General features: G+C 36.0%; 1 protein-coding gene across 1 annotated transcript in view; it reads left to right on the top strand.

Annotated features, from left to right (window-relative positions):
* The window catches only part of NRXN1 (neurexin 1), a 1,110,090-nt gene that overhangs the window by 1,062,076 nt on the left and 26,095 nt on the right, over nt 1–21,919 (top strand).

The following is a 21,919-nucleotide window of genomic DNA, read 5'->3' as shown; positions in this document are numbered from 1 at the left end:
CAGGATAAACACACATAAGAGTATATTATAGTACTAGAATACTGAAGTAATTATTTTACCCTGTAGTTATCAATTAATGAACACATATTTGCTGCACTTACTTTATGGTAGTTTGGAGAAAGGAGAAGAGGTCATTATGAGTTAGGCAAATGCATGGTTGTTATTCTGCTATATGTTCCTCGCATTTGTTTAAGCAGCCTTAGTTATGCAGTCACAAAATAAAAAGTTACACAAAATCAGGTCAAATCAGGTAAGTGACACATCCCATCATACAAGTACCAGCCTCTGAAATGGTGTGTAGGGCACCGGGAGTAATTGAATAGGAACCAAGGCTCCAATAGCTTGTCTCAAAATCAGTCAAGGTGGCTGTTTCCTGTTCTGTGTGTTCTCAGGACAACATATCGATTTCTTAAAAGCCAGTCTTTATGCTTTGTGAGTAAGAAAAGTAAATACAAAATATGTACAACTTTTTGTGTAAAAATCACCTGCATATTAGGTTTGTATTCATTCTCTTTATTCATTAAAATTAGCCTTCATTGCTAAACATTTTCCTTTAAAAAATAAGAAATCAGTCTCCTTTTACTGAGGGATGATTTGAAATATCGAGTCATTTTTCCATATAATTGAGTGTGTTTGTAAATTCCCCCAGCAATAATTTTCAATCTCCCTGAATCCTACTTCTTTTCTATCTTCGATTCTATTTTCTTTTCAAATGATACCCACTATAAAGAAAGTAGAATGGGAATGGTATAGGCAGAAGCAAGGGCTTGGCCTTGAGTGAAACAATTTTGAATAGTGATAATTACGTAAACAGTCTACTCATGTTATTGAAATACTTATCAATAGTAATGTTTTCTCAGTAAGTGGTCTCAAATACAGTGAATAATTATGCGGAACTTCATGAACCAGTCTTGAGTACTGACTGAAATGATACCTAGGTGCAAAATATCAAATTGAATACCTCTTGATTACTCTTCAAAATCTCAAACTAGAGGTAGTAAGCTTAGGTCAGTGTGCCATGTCAGAAGCATTTCCTAGATTCCTGACTTTGTTGTTTCCCACACAGCCAGTGAGATTTCAATTGCAACAGATGGTATCATTTTAAACAAAAGGCTATTGATGCAGTAACAAAGTAAATACTGATTTTAGTCTCTCCCCACCCCCCCACCCCCCCACCCCCGCCTCTCTCTCTACCTAGCAATTCCCTAAGTGATGCATCAACTCTTTGTAGTACTTTAGGAAGAAATATGAGGTTCTAAAATGATAAGATGCAGGAGCAAAGTATATACTTCATTTATTTGAAAGTCTACAATGTAAGGACATTTCCAAAGATATGCCATCCAAGCGAGGATAATACATGCTTTGTGCCTGTAAATATTACAAAGGGGGGTTGGATTTACAGGTTGCTTTATTGTGGTTGTGTTGGTTATTTTTTTTTCCTTTATGAATGTATCTGCATCTTTTTAAAGAAAATTATTTTATAAATACCACTTTGGCCGACTGACATGTAATTTGGAAGAATGGATCAGATTAGTGTGTGTCTTTAATTTTTTCTAAAGATTTTATTTATTTATTCATGAGAGACACACAGAGAGAGGCAGAGACATAGGCAGAGGGAGAAACAAGGCTTCCTGCGGGGAGCCCGATGTGGGAACTTGATCCCTAACCAAAAAAGGTCCTTTTGCTTATGCCTATTTTTTTTTCTTTTCACCTTTATATATGTTGGTTTTATTTTAAAGTTAGTCTGAGATTCCCTTTTTGTTTCCTTGGGAAATTTATACCATTCTCAACCTATATTGCTCTTCTAAACATTAGACCTTTACAACCATCCCCAATTTGCCTCAAATTCAACATGCCCCATTGTGAATGGATTATTATGGGGGTTTATCTAATCTTAAAACATTTTCTTTTAATGGACTTATGTAAAGAGATCGCACTGGAGAAATTTTTATTGCTCTTGGTGTGATGAAGACCAACTGCTTAATTTTCTCATACTTCACTTCCATATTTGTAAAGTGAGGGCTTCATAGCTCTAATACTTCATGATTTTAGAGTGTGAATAAATGTGAATTTCCTTTAGAAGAAAAGTTTTTAAAGTGGTCTTAAAACATAGATTGCTTTTCATTTTGTTGAATCATCTCCCTGAAGTTTTAGATGAATTTTTATATGTAATTTCCTTATGGGAATTTTCATTTTGAAATTAGCGTGAGAATAATTCCAGTTTTGGCTAGCATTAATTTGAGGGAAAGCTCCTTTTCCATTTCCATAATCAAGAATATAGCGGCTCATTAGCATTCTCTGGGCAAGGCTGGTAAATTTCAGAGAATTCGTGATTTGGAATTCTAGAAAGTCGCTGAAGGAAATGCTATAGAAGAAACAATATCTTTTCATTTCAACATCATCTTAACAAATGTGGAAAAATTTTGTAGTGTGTGCACCACAAAAGCAAGGAAAATTCTGTGAAAACAAAGGAAAGGAGCCCCATACTGCCTGTTCTAGTGTGCCAAAACCTCTACCTTTGCTAAGAGACCTTGAAATTATTTCAAATCTATTTTTCATACAGTGAATGCCAAAAGAGCTGAATTATTCATTGTAAGTGAAAATATTTATTACCATGTGTCAAGAAACTCTTATTCCCTTTCTGCTATTCCTAATAAGAACCCTGTGGTGTAAAATCATGGGCTGAATCTACTAAATAATTAGCCACGTGAATACTGTACCTACCGTGTATATTTTTAGGTTTTATATCAATAAATATTTTATAAAGTGGTGCATACTCTAGACTAAAAGTCCTTCATCCCCAAATCAGTCTCACATTCTTCTTTAAGAAGTAAGGTACCCTGTGGCTTCTAATGGAAGTGGAAAGAAAAGTGGTGACATAAGCAATCAACAACACAGTCTGAGAAAAATTCTCATCACTGATAAAGATCTATGAAAAAATACATTTGATAAGTGCCAAATGAGATCCTCAGAGAACAAGACTTTGTAAGCATTTCTCTATAAACATAAAAAAGAAAGTGGGCCTATATTGGGAACAAAAGGTTAGATGTGCACGACACATTATTTTTATGGATGTTCACAATTTTTATATAAAATCTAAGAGAGCTTGCAAAATGTCTATAGTAATTTGAAGTGATTAGCAGGGAAATATTTTTAGACACAGGCAAATGAAATTAGAATTTAGACGTTTATAATTTCAAGACTTCCTAATATATGGAAGGTGCAGTGATTGCATTTTTAATTTTTTCTTTTCTATTTGCTATCAGCATCTAAACATAGACAGAATTTGTGGATGTTCTGGGAAACCAACATTTCGGAGTACCACTTGATATATACAGTAGAGGTTTAACTTTTAAAATCATGATATGATAGATTTGACTTCCAGACACAGCTTGAAATACTTCAGTGTTATTTATTTATTTTTTTTTAAGATTCTACTTATGAAGGCACACCTGGGTGGCTGAGCAGTTGAGCATCTTCCTTTGCCTCAAGGCATCATCCCAGAGTCCTGGGATCAAGTCCTGCATTTGGCACCCCGCAGGGAGTCTGCTTCTCCCTCTGCCTGTATCTCTGCCTCTCTCTGTGTGTCTCTCATGAATGAATAGGATTTTATTTTTGAGAATGAGAGAGAGAGAGAGAGAGAGAGAACACTAGCAGAGGGAGAGAGAATCAAACTCCCCACTGATCTGGGAGCCTGCTGCAGGACTCCATCCCAAGGACCCCAAGATCATGACCCAAGCCAAAGGTGGACACTTTAACCCACTGAGCCATCCAGGTGCCCCTAAACACTTCAACTAAAAAGCATACTCTAGACCCTGCAAAGCTTAAGAAGCCCTGAAGCACCAGGGAAAGTAAAGGAAGGGGGGAAGGTTTTACAGGGTGTGTGGTAACCCACACTTCTCAGTAGGCTCCTTTCATTATGGCCACCTGAAGTATAGGCCTGGATTCTGTTACGGCAGCTCTGGAACATGTGATCAACTTCCCCCACTTAGTGTCTTTCTTGGATAATCACTTATTATCTATTTTATTCTTTTATTGGGAGTAATTCCTCTTACCACTTTAAATATACTGTAACCAATAGAATTAATTTTGGGGTAAGTATGCATGTGTTCTGACAGGATTTCATGTGATAACTCATCATTCTTGGCTCATTTTAGTTAAAGTCATTGAGAAACTGCCTCTATTTGTTTTATCTTGTATTAGTTGGTGAAAAATATTCAAGGACAGGAAAATCCTGTACCGGCCAAATTTCTGTTCTGTGTCTTAAGGTTTGGTATTTAAGAAGAGCGGGGTGTTTGCTGCCACAGAGAGCTAAAGCATAAAGACTGAGTTTAGTTGGTTAGTCCTGGAGCAGAGCTGGTGTGATAGATTGTCTCATTTTCACTTGTATATATTCTCATGCTTTTTTCCTCTTAAGCCTACCTTTCTAAAATTTTGAAACCAACACCTATTTCACATCTCACTGAGTGAGACATTAATCCTACTTTCCTAAGTCTGAAAGACCTCCGTCATTGATGTCACTTGTAAAATGAGCTGAAACACATTGCCACTTTCCAAACATAGGTGGAAGAAACTTTTTCTCTCCTTTTCTCCTTCTTAGGCTTATTCTTTTTTTTTTTTTTAATTTCCTGTTTGTTTTGTCTCTCTTCTTTTAATTTATCTCTAGCAGAGGGATGCTCCTAGCATCTATTTCTTTCTTCCACCCCATTTGTGTCACTTAAAAATCAGATTTGAATATATATGAGTATGAAATTGCTAAGTCACTAGCCATTCTTTTTAAACCTCATGGAAGTCAGGAGAACCAAGTGGATTCTCTGACACTGAAAGGAAATATATTGAGGGGCACCTGGGTGGCTTAGTTGGTTAAGCATCTGACTCTTGATCTCAGCTCAGGTCTTTATCTCAGGGTTGTAAGTTCAAGTCCCATATTAAAAATAAATAAATAAAAGGAAGGAGATATATCTAATTCTTAGATGACTAGGATTCTGTAGATTTAAGGAATGGAAAGTAAGATTACTCATTGTAACAGTAGTTAAATGGGCAGAAACTAGAGTCCTCAGGATATAAGTATTAGAATTTAGTTTTTAGTAAAGCCCTGATACTTCCTTTTCAATTGTGCCGGTTTTGTTTAGTTTTTTATATTTTGGTTTAATTTTTTTTTTTAAATCAAAGGTACAGTATTTGTTGTGGTTGAAATTATTAGTTATTTGGTATCTTAATCCTTAGGATTCAATATTCAAAGATAAATGGTAAAAGGATAGGCAAAAATGGTATTACTAGTAATAACCCATCATGTGACAATTTTTTTTACTTCAAATCATGGTGAAATAGTCAATATTCTAAGTACCTTAAAACCACTAATTGTTTTAGATAAAAACTGTCACATTTAGCTGGAAAGTACATTGTTTGGAACCAATAAATTTGACTTCCTTGATAAACCATGAAGTCCTGTATATTTTTGTTTCATCTGTGGCTCCAAGGCATTTCATGAAATTGAAGATTTATTGTTATTTTTTATTATTTATGTATGTATGCATATACTTATATACTCTTAAGACTTGTAATTTTGAAATGATTATGGATTCACAGATAGTTACAAAGAAAATACAGGGAGATTCCCTACACCCTCTACCCAACTTCTCCCCCAGTTAACATCTTACACAACTATAGTCCAATATCAAAACCAGAATATTAATAGTGCTATAAATCACAGAGCTTTTTCAGATTTCACTAATTACACATGTGCTTGTGTATGTGTGTATGTGGCTCTGTGCAACTTCATCACCTGTAGAGCTTCTTATAACCACCACCACAATCAAACTTAGCAGTACCATTACCACAAGACTTCTTGTGTTACCCTTGATTATTACATTTTAAAGGGACCTAAGGGGTCATTCACTCTAAACTACTTACATTGAATGAAGAGTGATTTCCCTCAGGTCAAGGGCTTAAGTAATTTTTGAATTTCTAGTTGGCTCAGAATGCTGTGTCCTCTCCCAGACTACTTTCAGATATCCCACCTTTCATTCTCAATTTATAAACGAGGCACTTGTTGTTCTACAATTTTAAAGATAAGAAAATTGAAGCAAACAAAAGCTTTAAGTTAGTTGAACTGACCCATTTCATCACAATTCTGGATCTTAAAAAACTCAGATATTCTCATCCTATAATACTGGATTTATAACAGGCGAAGGAGCATTAACTGTCTGTGTGAGCAATGCTGGTATTTCATAAGAAGCATGTATCTGATACAGGTAATCCATGTTGCTTCATAGGGATTCAGCATGGTGACTAAAGGGGAGAAGGTAAGTTACCCTACCTTCTTATTTGTCTTAGTTATCTTACCTAGCTTAGTTGCCATCTGTAAAGAATCTCAGAGATTTAGCTACACATTATATAATTAGGACTTTCCATCAACAGAATTGAATGCCTCTTCTCTCCCATTCACACACAAACATACCAGATAGTTTAGAAATCCATTTCCCTTTCCATTTCACCCTTAACACTTTTACTAATATAACTATCATTTATAAAACTATTGAGGTGAGGTTTTGGGGGTTGCAAACTAGGAGGGTCACAGCATGTGATTTGACCCACTTACCTGTGCCATATCCACTTTGGAACAATTTTCAATACTACTCACTTTGGAAATGAATCTGGTTATAGAAGAACAGAAATTACTTGGAAAGATTGTAGGATCAAAGACTTTACTATATCAGCATCATAGAAATTAGAGATGTAAAAGACCCATTAGCTGATTTGCCCTATTTCCATGGAAATTGCAGTGAACATTTTTCAAAAGACCTAATCTATTTTTGTTTAAAATAAATGGGAACTCAATGTAGATTCTTGTTAGAGCTTGAAACTGCTGATTGTTGTGCTTTCCGGGTTGTTTTTCTTTTTAGATCCACTTGACAGTTTGCATAGCTAATTATTGTGTTCTCATTTGTTTAATTCCAGCATTCCTGTAGGCTTTTTTAGAATGGGAGAGAGGAGGAGAGGACCACTGCAGTTTTAAAGTAAATCAACAAGCCATTAAATCAAGGAGTATGGAGAGTTAGAGTGTGTGTGTGTGTGTGTGTGTGTGTGTGTGTGTGTGTGGTGTTTTGGAAGATGGGTCAAAGTTAAAGCAGCAAAGTGAATTTCAAATAACTGCCTGGCTTTGGTAGCTAATAACACTTTTGTGAAGGTTTTGTCAGTAACCAAATGCAGGAGATAGTGGGGTCCCTTGTGGCCTCATTTTACGCAGGGCACTTTGTATCATGATGGATCATTTGCAGCAAAAGCTTTTGCTAGAAACACTAAAGAATATGTAATTTTAAATCCAGCTTTTTTTTTTGCTAGTGAATGATTTTTTTTTTAAATATTGACTTTATTTGCAGAGTATAATTCTAGATGGAAAGAGACTTATAACTTGAAGAGAATGTGTTAAGAATTATTTCTTATACCAAATAGATAGCTTTAAAACTTTCCATTTTTAGCGTTCTATGGATTCCATTTACAGGGAAAAATGCTTTTGTCAAGAAACACTGCTTTTATTGCCCATGAATCATGAAACCATTGTGGAGGATTTAGGATTTAGAAGCATCAACCAAACCATTTAAGAACAATTGAGGTAGTGACGGTTCAAATAAGATAAAATTCCTTTTTTTTGTATATCTTCTTGGTGATGGTGACGGTGGTGGTGGTGAAGGTACTGGTGATATTGCATTTTCAGGGGTGGGAGGGGCATTTAGTTTAATGACTAGAATTAGAGATTTCATCTTCTTTCCTGCATTATAGGATGGGACCTTTTTTTAAAAAAAAAATTTATTTATTTATGATAGTCACATAGAGAGAGAGAGGCAGAGACACAGGCAGAGGGAGAAGCAGGCTCCATGCACCGGGAGCCCGATGTGGGACTCGATCCCGGGTCTCCAGGATCACGCCCTGGGCCAAAGGCAGGCGCTAAACCGCTGCGCCACCCCCGGATACCAGGATGGGACTTTTTTAAAAAGATCCTCCACAATTCATTAGACTGATAGTTTGCTTTAATTGAGCATCCCTAAATAATTATCATGCTTCTTTAGGGATATGTTCATTTTGAATGAGAAAATTATTATGAAAATTCAGTAGAAAATTTCTATAGTTAATCCATATTGAGAGTGCAACTTTGTTTACAATAATGGGGAGAGTGATTATTGTTGAATTTATATATGCAGCCTCCCTTAGAGCAGCCAAAATAGTGAAGATGGCCAGCTAAGAGCAGATAATGAATGACTAGATCTCTATATTTGCATAGATAGATAGATAGTATTTTGTGGTTTCTAGTTGCTATAAGCAACAGAGACAGTTATTTCCAAGCCTTTCAAGACACAATGAATGGCAAACATTGTGTGCCTCGCAATTTGAACCTCCACATATGAACTCAGTTGAATGCTTGAGAGCTAAGATGAAACTCATACACATTCTTGCAAACCATTGCCATGGCAACATACTTAAAATTTCCAAGGTCTGTCTCCCTCGAGTTTGCACCTGCAGTTAGCTTATTGTGAAACGAAAAAGAAGCCTTTCCAACTTGAAAATGCTTTGGAATGGTTGGGAGTATGTTTTGAAATAAAGTGGAGTTTGAAAGTTGAAAAGCAAAATAGAACATTCAAGGGAAAAGTACATTTGCATTCTTCATGCAATATTTGGCCTTTTTTCTCCTCCTACTTCGCAATACTCTAGGCAAGGGTAAATGTAGATAGTCTACCTATTGTGTTTTTTAGGATATTGGGGTTTTGCCCACTTTACTGAATAACATGCTGCCTCCTGGCATGCTAGGTAACATGAGCCTGTCTTGTATAATAGTAATGAGGGCAAGAAGAGCTAAGATTTATTTATTTACGCACCAAGAACGGTGTTAAGCACTTAATTGATCATGATTTTCTTAATTCTTACAACTACATTGCAGAGACTCATAATGCATCCTTCCCATTTTACAAATGAGAGGTTAAATGGATCATCCAAGTTCTCATAACTCCAGATTTAAACTCTGGCTCTAGTGCTCACTGCACCAAATCACTAGGAGCAGTGTTACAAGATCCCATAATAAGTACCAATACTCCTCAATTTGTCAAGTGAAAAGCTTTTTCTTGGAAACCAGTAAAGGGGCTTCCACAGACAATATCTCTCTCTGTATTCAGAATACAGAATGAATCATAAATATAACTAAACCCTTGCATGGCAGCATCAGTTCCACCTGTAAGTACAATCAAAAATACCCTCCAGTCTTTCAGGTAGCTTGGTGGTCAAAGACAATAAGGCAGCCATCTTCCTTATTATATGGCTCATCTCTCTCCCAGCAGACTCAGTGAAACACTAAACAAGGCTTGGCTTCTATTTGATTAGATCTTGGAAAATAGATTGAGGTATGTAGAGTCTAGTTCCAATAAGTTTCCTCGGACTTTATGAAATAAAAAAGCCTATTTGAGAATCATCATAGTAAAAAATGTTACTGGGCAGTGACTTAGAAATAAATGCACTACCTGCAGAAGGAACATTGTTTTTTTTTGTGGAAACTAACATGTCTGTGGGTGTTCAGCCATGGGCCTTGACTGAGTGCTCTAAAGCACCTAAGCTTTCCTATTAGAGAGCTTCTCTAGCCCTCTTTTTCGTTTAGCCCATTTATTATTTCTCAAAATAGTTAGAGAACCTTGGTTATCTGGATTTCCAGCTCAAAGCAGATCAAAGGAGTGAGTTTGAAAAGGGAAAAGGGTGTCTGTAAAGGCTGACATTGATAGACAAAAGAGAAAAGCTAGTAAGAGTAGGCATTGATTAAGAAATGAAAGAAGAGTGCGAGGGCCCATGGTGTAGGGCACGGCCATACACGCTCAAGCGTTGTGAGATCACCGCTTTGTTACAGGTGCAGATGTTCCTTACAGTGATATGAAACCATCAGGAAAAGCTTGTCTTCTGAACCTTCTGGTTAAAAGGGGACATTTCTGTGATTTCAAAAGTTCTCATGATGGCAAATGACATTTCGTGCATGCGTGAATAGAAAGCTTACTTACCATTCTTAATCAGCAGGCATCCTGGTAATGAGAATGAAGGGAACAGGGGGAAGGGGTTGCAGGCAAAGGAAAAAGGTACATCCAATGGGGAGAAGTATGCTAGCAACTTGGAGGAAAGGAATAGGAACTTAGTGGAACTAACTATAAATGCAAGGCTAGAGAGAGAAGAGCTGTCTGGGAGAGGACATGGTTGGTCACTTAGCCATCTAAGGGTTTTACACATGAGCTTTACTTATCACAATGTTTTTAATGGCCAAAATAATAATAGTAAGGTGTGCATAGTAGTTGAAGAGGAAGAGGTCATTAGACAATGGCATAACCAAATAGAACTCTCAGATACTGGTGCGAAAAGTTCAGTCAAGATTTCACCTAAAGAAATGTGCTCGCAAAGGCAGGCTCCCTAATGAAGCTCCTTCCTAGGCCTCAGCAGAAGACAATGAGTAGAATTCTCACAACGAGCATGCTTTTTTTTTTTTTTTCCAGGCAACTCTTCATGGCCTTTGTAGGGGCTGCTGAGTACTCCTCGGTCGGGCAGCTCAGGGCAATGTCAGTGGATGCTGTTCCCTGGTATTTCTCAAAGGACTTGCCAAAAATTTTCAGTAAAACTTAGAGCACAATTGAAAAAGGCAAATATGTTTGAGAAACTTGGAAAAAGTAGCAAATTAAAAAGGCTGCTATTTGTACTTTCCAAACATGAAACTGGGAGCAATGGAGGGAGGGGAATGCCAACTGGATGAAGAGCCAGGAGGCAGGATCTTGTTCTGAGCCCAAGGCCAAGCCAGGCAGCGATTTGATCCTGCACACCTGACCGGGCCACATTACACTTTTCCACTCTTTACCATAAGGCAACTGGAAGAGACACCTTAAGGAGTTTCTCAACTCTTCAATTTGACGATTTTTGGTTATATCACACAGCTGGGGAGAAAAGAACTCCCTGGCTTTTCCAAGTATTGATGATGTGATGTTTTTTTAGATGTCTTAAAAAGTGCTCTCATATCAAATATATAATTTGCTCTGTTTACAGAATGTTTAAACATGGAAGTGTGGATTTAAGTCAGAAATTGCACGTCCTTTGTGAAGAGAATATCTGTGTCTAAAGATCTCAGGAGTCCAGTGCTACACACAACCCTCCCTCCAGTGTTGCAGGGAGAGCAAAATGAGAATGTGTACAGAGACAGCTGTGACTACGTAATATCGTCAGAACATTTTCTAAGTGCCAGCTACTGTGCTAGACAGGGCCTGTCTATCCCTAGAGAATTTTTTAAAAGGTTTTCTTTTTCTTTCTTTCTTTCTTTCTTTCTCTTTCTTCTTTCTTTCTTTCTTTCTTTCTTTCTTTCTTTTTTTCTTTCTTTTTCTTTCTTTTTTCTCTTTCTTTCTTTCTTTCTTTCTTTCTTTTCTTTCTTTCTTTCATCTTTCTTTTTCTTTTCTTTCTTTTCTTTCTTTTCTTTTCTTTCTTCCTTCCCTCCCCTCCCCTCCCTTCTCTCCCTCCCTTCCTTCCCTCCTTCCCTCCTTCCTTCCTTCCTTTTGAGAGTATGCAGTGGGGTGAGGGGAAGATGGAGAGGGAGAGAGAGAATTTCTCTCTCCGTGCATGGAGCAGGCTCCATGTGGAGCTCAATCCCACAACCCTGGGATCATGACCTGAGCCAAAACCAAGAGCTAGACAGCCAACTGAGCCACCCAGGCATCCCTAGCCCTAGAGAACTTAATACTCTTCATAGTCTTGCAAAATAAGTGTAAATCACTTCATTGTACTTAGGAAGAAATCTAGAGAAGTTAAGGAACTTTCCCAAATTCACTCAGCTAATAAGCGGCAGCTGGGACTTCAGCCCTATCTGCTTAGCTCTCACACCTATACTCCTTCAATGCTCAGTGGTCAAAGAGCAACTTTCTGTTCATAGACAGCCTCCATTTGTTGTACATCTGAAGTTCTCCATGCAATTCAAGATAGGGATGTCTAACTCTGTTATATTCCTTCTCTGCATGACTCCTTATTAATCAAAGGTATTCAATGAATGATTGTAAGTGGATGAATGAATTTAATGAATGAGCAGAACTCATGGAAGAATCAGTCAAAAGATCTCAATTTGTGTTCTGTCCCACACATATTTCTTGGTCTGAATTTGAAGGCTGGTCTCAGCCAACCCTTACCTTTATGTAATTTATTTCAGGAAGAAAATAAGACTTTCATCTTATAGTTAGATATTGTAACATTGTAGAGGTATAGTTTCTTTACAGTCAAACAAAAATATTTACAAAGAAAGACTATTGCAGTAGAGTTCAGGGGAGAGGTGCAGACTTGAGGCAAGGAGCACCTAGAATGATAGTTAACTATTTTTTCTCCCTTTTTTCTATAAAGCAGTCTATATCTTACTACTTTCTCAAGGGGCAGGACTGCTTCATAAAAACAGGCAGACCAACTTATTGCAAGACATTTTTAGCTTTTCCTTCTTTCTAACTTCCAGTAATTCTCTCCTTTCAGTTAAAGATAATATCACTTCTTGCTATTTCTCTACCATAAATTTCCAGCCAGGAGGTATAATGTGGAAACCAGTTATAAAGTTTCATTGTCACTTCTAGAGATGTTAGAGGCAGATAAAGTCTTTGAAAAAGTGTGATTTTTGCCACAATTCTCATCTCCCACTCTTAGCAGTCATATTCCTGGAAAATAATCTATACTTGCTCATTCTTATTTTGAGACCTAATGAACTGTTATAAATGAGCAATTGTGACAAACATATACCTCAGTGTAGTGAGCTTAGAGAAGATGGCCGTCAGGAATTAAGGCTATTGGACATGATTCTACCAATTTAAGTATCATGTGTAATATTTCTTATATTTTTAAAATAAAAATGAATCATGTACTTTCAACTTTATTAATTTAATTTTCATAATTGTACTTATTTTCATAAAAGTCTTTATGTTGCAGACATTTAAAGAAGATAAATCAGATTTAGAGTGTAATGACTTTTTTTCCATCTTTATTGAAGTATAAATGGCAAATAAAAATCGTATGCATTTAAGGTATATGACATTGTTAATATATATTTACAATATAAAACAATTCACCACAAGCAATGGTGATGACATTTTAAATTAACTCTATTGGACTCTTGTGACAGATATTCTGGGGGTGCTAACTGTGGACATAAACTGTGTCCCACTGAGGTACACAAAATAAATTAAAATATACACATAAGTGGTTCCCAGACTTTTAGACTTCTGCATAATTTGGAAGGGCAAATACCTGCAATATTTTGATATACTAAGAAAATATTTAATTAGTATATCATTAGTTAATAGTTAATTAGTATATTTAATCAGTATATTATTAGTTGTTAGTTTATTAGTGTTTTATTAATCTATACAGAAGATACAAGCATAAGCAGTGTCATGTTATAACTACAAATACAATCGCTATACTAGGGAGCATTGTGTGGCTGGGATCACACCTAAAGGACATCTCCTCTTCTCCTCTGTTCCCTTCTCTTTCTCTCTCTCCTTTTATTAACAGTGTTTGCTAAGTGATCTGTTCTTCCTACTTATCTGCTCATTTAAATGCTCTAGATGAAATAGGGCGTACATTAGAAGTAACAGTGGATATAGAGATAAAGAAAATCTAGTCCCCATCTTTTAGGTCCCAGGATAGTGAGTAAGGAGAACTCAAAAGGACTCCAGTGTCCCTGCATCTGTGTGGTGACTCTCCAGGAGATCAGGCCTGGAGAGGAGGAATGACAGTGTCAGCTGGGGATTGGTACTACCTGTCTTATACTTTACCCTAAATAAGCAATGCCGAAATGAATCCTATCCTAGTATAAAGGGGATCAGCCCAAGAATAGTAGCATTTATGTGAGAGACTATTGGGATGAAACAGATCCTATTCAATTGAGGAGACAAAAGGATTTCAGGACATGAAAGTGAAAGTTATGCAGTTAAGTAGATAGTCAGCTCCTCTCTTTAAGCTCTCCCCAGAACTATTCTTCATAGTGTCATATGAGGGACAAAAATAATTCCTTATTAATTGTAATAATAACATATAAGCACTGCATCATGGGAATTCTCGTATTTCCTATCAAATTTGATCCCCACAACATTCCAGTGAGATAGAGAAGTTATTATGATTCACATATTCAAATGATTAGATATACATATATAGTATATATATTAATATGTATAGTATATACTTACATGCATAACATTATATATTATATATTATATATATTACATATATAATACATATATTACATTGGCCTATTTGGGAGCACCCAATTTAGAACCTTACATATATTCAATTCATAGGACAAAAAAAAAATCAGAAAATTAATTTTCTGTTAACTAAGTCATCCTCATTTCCAACCACATCCCTATTTCTTGCTGTTCCATACTCCAAGCACCTTGTGGAATAGAAGTTCTCATATGTTCTCAGGTTAAAGCCCTATCAAAAAGACATTTGTTAAAAAAAAAAAAAAAAAAAAAAAAAAAAGACATTTGTTTTGGTACTACCCAGTAGGAAAGAATTGTTTTGGATAGCTAGCTTCCTTTGGTTCTTTCTATATCTTTGATTTTGAATTTCTAATTCCAGGATCATCATGTAAATTAGACTGCCCTTATCAATGAATGCATTTCTAGATTGTAGCCAGTATTATTAATAAATGACCACTTCCATTTATTTATTTCCAGGATATAATAAGAGATAGTTTGACAGAACCCAAATGGCGGTTGCGTGAGAGAGACAAAAATAAGGATCTCATTAGCACTTATGTTGTGAAAATAGTAGTTAATAAGGGAGAACTTGGAAGTTGAAAGGGTTTTCATTGGTAGATTAATGAGAAAAGGGACAAAGAGAATCCATTGAGGTTTTTGTTGTTGGTGTTGTTTTGAGAGAGAGTGCAGGGAAAGGGAGGGAGAGGAGAGAATCTCAAGCAGACTCTGAGCTGAGTATGGAGCCCAACATAAGGCTCAATCTCTCAGGTCATGAGATTGAGATCTGAGCCAAAATTAAGTGTCCAATTTAACCAACTGAACCCCCAGGTACCCCTTATTGAGTTAATCTTGTAGCCAAAATGGCCTGCAATGTTCTAAGTCAAGAAGAAAGAAGAGGTAGAAAAATATTAAACAATTTATATTTCTTTCTGTCCCCCAAAATTTAGTTATGCATTTTGTGTAAAAACAAGAGATGTGATGTTAAAAAGTCTTTAAACACATAAGTTAAGAAAAGTTTACAACAAGTAAATAAACAACTCAGGGTTTGCACCACTTCAGAGTAACTACTATTACATCAGTATTTGGATTTTTATAACAAGATTTAAAAAATTGAATACTAGCATTCATGTTGTTCTCTATTTAATGAGCTGTCATATCAAGTGGTGCCTTTATTAGCTGTGTGTGTTTTCTTTATGACAATTTTAGTGGCTATTGGTCTAAAATCCAATAATCTCCTTTGCCACCTTTTAATATATCTTACGTGTAGTTCATCATGTATCTTTATAGAGCATATCATATCCTTGAAAGAGCAAAATGGTTTTGGATGGATGGATGGTGAATGGATAGATACAAGTCCTCTGGGCTAGGATAAGAGACAGTTACAATCTATTGAGGTCAGTTTAGTCTCATACTTTTGCCGTCAGTTGGCACTGTAATTGTGTTCAGACAAAAACAATTTTAGAGCTTCTGTTTCCTGATACGTAAAATGAAGAGTTTAGACTAACGATCACTAAGGTCTGGCCCAGTTGCAAGAGATGTATGACTGCTTGACTCAACCATGGTTCTACCTCTAACATGTTAAATGCCCAACAATGAAAGCTTGAATTTTGGAGACATGTTAGTTGGAACTCTCCATCAGTGGCATTTTACAATGATAAAAAAAATCTGTTTTGGCATTATTATCAGTAAGGATTTTCAGTTCAACCTGTGTGACTAAATTAGTTCATTCAGTCATAATAGTTGGAGTAGAGATTCATATTGACTCAGCTAAAAGCCTAGATTTGCATTGTAAACATCTGTCAGTATTCATTTAATTTGGAAATGGCCAAACATATTTCAGAAAGTGCTTTGTCCCAAAGCACATCAAGTAGAGAGGGAACAGATCACATGCGTATTCCATTTTCCCCTTTAGAACCTCTGCTTCACTACCAGCAGTCTTCACAGGTCTTATATCCCCAAATTCTAATTAACAAGAATCCAAAAGAACAGATTATTACAATACCTATCTGAAAATTTACACTGTGCTTTAGTTTTATCTTTTGGCCAGTTCTCTGACATTGCTTTGGCTAAAAATGGAAATGCAATATGAGCATAAAGGTCATCAGTGGCTTAAAGAAGTTGTACGAGAGATATACCACCTTTTTTAAAACATAAATTTAATTTCAGGTTTTCTGACACCAGGTTTCTTTTTTGCAGCTTTGCTACTTTGCATAACTACTAAAATATGATGTTCTTTTTTTGACTAAGCAGAAATGTAGTTCTTTTCCTTCTTCCATATTTCCTTTATTTATATTTACTTTTTGTGACATTATTTCCTCATTCCTAACTTCCCCTTTGAGTTTTGCCTGTTAGGATGACCAATATCAAATGCATATAAAAATGCATATTAAAATAGTAAGATGTGATCTCTTTTCCATGATGGAGTTTTTCTATCCAACCCACTTTTACTGTTCTGGAGCCATTGCATACATTTTAAATAGTCAAAAAATTTTTGAAGAAAATTGAATGGCTTTCAAGTCTGTCTTTTCCCCAAGCAGACAGCTGATTTATGGTCACTTTTTGTAATAACCTAAGGCATCAACTGGGAAAAAAAAAAAAAAAACATTAAAGAAATGTGAAAGCTGGCTGTTTTCAGATATATTTAAGCTTTGCCCTAAATATTCATGAATGCCAATGTTCAAACATTCAAATTGGGTAAATGAGTGTACAAATGGCTATTTTTTTAGAGCAAGCACTTAACTATAATGCTCAGAATAATAGCACCTCCACTAGCATTCTGCATAAACATGTTGTTGGTGAATACTTAATGAAGTAATAGTTATGGGAGCACTGCTGCACTTCAAGAAAAACAAGCCCTTTGAATTGAATTGATTGTTATTTGTATCAGTGAGTGATTTGTTCCTATGCTTTAGAATTGAGTAGGCACAATAAGTTATTTGCAGGTAGTAACCACAATTTATACCCTGCTAGGTAGTGACCATATTTTGTGCCCATCAGAAAATGCTATGCATAGATGAGGTGTATTATATTTGTTGGTAACTAATTGATCCTCACTTTTTTTGTTATTCATATGCTGAAGCTAAAAATTCATGCTTCACACATTGGATCACAGTTCATTGCTTTTATTCTCATTAGATTAGCTAGCCATGGGATTGACATCTTTATATGGCATCTACTACTCAAGAAATAATTCACAAATAAGAACCAAAAGCTTGATTGAGATCATGGAAACTACCATGGAATCTATGCGGAGTGTCTAAACTCATTTTGCACCTTTAATAGGGTTGTTAATAAACTAAAATTACCAATCTGATTTATTTCCTTATTGGTTTGATTTGCCCAAATTGACCCATGGTTTAGAAATTGTATACACGTATTACAACTGCGTTATTTTTCCTGCAGTTTTCCTCCTGAAAATTGTCACTTCTCCCAATCCCTAGAAACCTCTTGTCTTATAGGTTTATCAGTGCAATGCACTGGACCTTGGCTTGGGCAATTTGTAACACTAATTCTGAATCCTGACTTTTTTTCTTCATGGAAACATGCCTAGCAATAAATCTTTCCTGGAGAGACGATCAGATTCAGTCCTGAAAGCCAGACACGAGTGCTTTCTCCTCCAGAACAGCTTCACACAGACAAAAAAGTATCAGCAAGAACAAATGTCCATCAATTAGCAAAACATGTCTCATGTTAGCTAGCTCCATTCTCAACTTAATCATTGGCTCAATCAATTCAATTTAAATATCCACCAGAGTAGTGAAACATTAGGCTAAATCCTGCTATACAAGGAAGCACCGTTGCTTGAGAGAATATTTTTCAAAATTGTGTTTGGATATATGGCCAGATAAACTCTTGCTGTTTAGAAACAAAGTTTCAATCACAATTTTAAAGTAAATTATGAATTTCTCTGTGGATATCAAATTCATAGTGGACATCCTTTTGCATGGTGGAAGTTTGTTCTTTTCCTCAACAAAGCAGGTCTGTCCTGATAGAGTTTTCTTGTAGGTGTTTTTCATCAGACTGTTCTTAGTAGAGATATAACCTTACACACTAAGTTTACCTCTCCTCTCATCATATCTTTTCGCCACCCAGATATGCATTTGTGCTGTATTTTAAAAAGTGATAGCAAGTAAATATGCAAATTCCAACAGTAAAGTTGGGGGGGTGGTGCCTGTAAGTAAGTAAGAAGGAACAAAAATACACCAGTTTCTCTACTTTCTCACCCACCAAATGGTGTCTCTCTTAATAACTCTGGCTGTCCAATAAGTTAAATGAGTTGGTTTAATTTCTTGCTATACACATTCTTTCTCCCCCATCCTGATTACATTTTTGTATCCTATAACATGTTGGTGTTTTCCCATAGAGCATGATGAATTAAGTTTCAGTGCCTTTATTTCTTGAATTCTGTCCACATCATTTTTTTTTTTTTTACCCTAAAGCGAAGGAAAACCTAGGTATTTTTAGTAGACATTTTGAACAAGATGCTTGCCATGTGAATGTACAGGCCTCTGAATTAGGGAAGAACAGCATTGCACTTTGACCTGTGAGAGGTTAAATACATAGTTAGGGACATTTATCTAAATGGACAGTTATGCAAAGCTAATGCTTTTGCTTGATTACTATTCTGTCTCTTTCAGCAGGTTGTCTCTTTTCTGAAAAAGGTTATAAACATCAGGGAAAGTATACTGAAGAATAGAATTGATTAATGTGACATATTTGAGTTTCTTTCTACCACTCTCCCAACAGTGTGTCATAGAGAGGCAGTTCCAAACACAGTGAATTAAATTTAAATTACACAGCTTTGGCTAGAAGATTGTTCAGTTAATTCAGCCTCTGAAATGAAATTTGATTTTTTTTTCCTACACTTGAGCTACTTCCTGATTTTTTGTAGAGTGATGATTTCTGTCAAGGCATCTATTGATTTGAGATCTCTTATTCAGAAGACTATTGCTGGTTTTCCATTTCTGAGAGAAGAAATATGGAAAACAAGAACATATATTCATTATATCAGGAAAAGCACATTAAAAACTAAAATATGGTTTTACAGTAGGGTCATATTTGTACAGTGATTTTTTTTCTACTGTAGGAGGGCTATAGAAGGTACTATTTATTTTATGACCTTTTTTTGTTATTTTAGGTACTGTGTTTCGCGAAAGATAACACTGAGAACATTCTCACACTTTCTGTGTGCTGTGGAAATGTAGAAAATAGTCAACTTTTTGTAAAAATATTTTATTTATTTATTCACAAGAGGCACAGATAGAGAGAAAGGCAGAGACACAGGCAAAGGAAGAAACAGGCTCCATGCAGGGAGCCTGAGGTGGGACTCCATCCCAGGTCTCCAGGATCACGCCTTGGGCTGAAGGTGGCACTAAACCACTGAGCCACCTGGGCTGCCCAATAGGTCAACTTTTAAAATAAAATTTAACTTGTGTGCCCTAAATAATTTAGTCTTCATGAAACACTATCCACTGAGTCACACACATTTTTTTTGCCCATGAGTTTATTTTAAGAAGCAGCCTTCATTATTTATATTTGATGTTTGATTTCTAATTCAGAATGTAAACCTAGGCAGTAAAAGGTGGAAGCTTAGTTCAACAAAGTACCAATGTATCTATTGTATTTTAATATAAGTATTAATATGAGATCTGAAAAGTTGAGAATAATTCTCCTGTACAACTTCTGGTTCAATATCTAAAATCATATTATCTATAAATATAGTGCAAAAAAGATTAAATCGGTGCTACATTGCTTGAAATAGTAACAGTAATGTTGATAATATCACAACCTTTGTAAGCGTTTACAACGTGGTCCTATGTTAGGTAGTTTTTCTGACTAATCCTTACAAGAGGACTATTATGCCCTCTTTTGCTATATTTTCTCAGATGAGAAAAATGAGGCTCAGAACCAGTTTGACACTTTTAAAGTAGAGTTTCACAACTTCCACACTATCGACATTGTGGCTCAAAACATCCTTTGTTGTGGAAAGGCTGTCATGTGCATTTTAGGATGTTTGCTTCCCTCATCTCTGCTCATTAGATTCTGAATAGTAGCAGACAGCCCCCCACCAGCCCCCAGTCCAGCTGAACCTAAAATGACTCCAGACGTTGCCAAATGCCCGTCCAGTCTCAGGTGAAGGAAGAGAAAGGGGGCAGCATCACTGCTGGGATGAGAGGCACGGATAAAGGAATTTATTCCCATCCTCCTCCTCCCCCTGTCAAGTACAGAACAACAACCCTATACTGATTTCATCAATATAGTTACAATTCCTCAAGGGAAATGGGAAATTTCTCTTGTAACCTTGAAGGTAACTTCAAAGAGTATCTACTGTGGTTGAGAAAGAAGTAGCTTTCCACTTGAAGTTGGCTCTTTAAAAAGCTGATAATCTGTCTGAAGTGAACTGGAACAATTGACCTGCAAGACCTCATAATCCAATAACTTGCTATTATCAAGTCAGTTTGGATGTTATCCTGCAAAATGTGCTGGTGCCAAAAGGAGGATGGGTTTTGCCTTTTAAAGCTCACTTTAATGAAAGATACCTGCGTGACCATAACACCAATTGCTGGTAATTATCACTGACATGAACAGTTACGATTCCAGGAAAACTGATAACTTAGAACTTCCTCTTTTAAAATAACAGCAGCAAAATAAACCAATCCAGTCGCCCAACTATCTCTCAGGGGAATTAAGAGCAAAATAACATGAAACCATGTCAAAATGCTATTTAAATGCTTGTATTTATCTAAAGTTACATCATGAAATGTTAGCATCTGAACAAATTATTTTTCAGTAAAGACCCTGACCTTGAAAGAATTTTAAGCCAAGTTTTCGTCACAAAAGTGTATTACCCTTCATCATCATTTTTCAAAATGACACCATTTTCCTAACATTTATTTGTTTATACTTTACTCCCTCACTATACTAAGTACTCCTGTAATGAAAGTAAGTCATACCATGTTTCTTTTTTTCTTTAATATAGGATCCATATTATTATAATTCTGTTTTTAAATAAGGACTTCATCAGTGTTGTGGTCCTGAGTATCATCTAAACAACTATAATCCGCTTAATCCTTAGCCAATGTAATGAGATGTTTTCTGTCTTATACATTGAATTCTTTGTTACTTCAGCGTTAGCCAAATATGATGTAAACCTTCACAATTTCTATGCGATACCTATGCTGAGTTTACTGCTCCTTGTAAGTGGCAATAAAGAACAACCTTCGGTGCTTGTAAATGTGTTGATTATGTGGCTTACTGCTAGGATTTACACACTCTCCTTGTTATTACCGTGATGGTTATCTTTTTTGCTGTAAGTGCAATGAAGCAACTAGAACGTCACAGAGAAAACTGTCACCTCTATCCTTTTTTGCCGTAAAATATCCTCCCCCCATACGCTTTTCATTTATTACAAAACCTTAATGATGAAAGGACGATGGTGAAACGATACCTGCTACCTGAATATCGCAAAAATAAGAATCAGGTGTGAAAGCTACACATACAATTCCTCAAATGGACTATGTTTGCTTCCCTTTAATGCGTCGGTGAAATATATCCTCTACTTAATCTGTGTTTCCTAATAATGACAAGCTATATCTCAAAGATTCATCAAATTCTATCTGGTCATGAATATAAAAGGTTATAGCTGTTCTGCTTTTAGGAAGCCAAGTACAAGGACTGCATAAAGC

The sequence above is a fragment of the Canis lupus genome, chromosome 10 (assembly GCF_011100685.1).
Source record: "Canis lupus familiaris isolate Mischka breed German Shepherd chromosome 10, alternate assembly UU_Cfam_GSD_1.0, whole genome shotgun sequence".
Lineage (NCBI taxonomy): Eukaryota > Metazoa > Chordata > Mammalia > Carnivora > Canidae > Canis > Canis lupus.
This window is presented reverse-complemented; position numbering and strand designations above follow the sequence as displayed.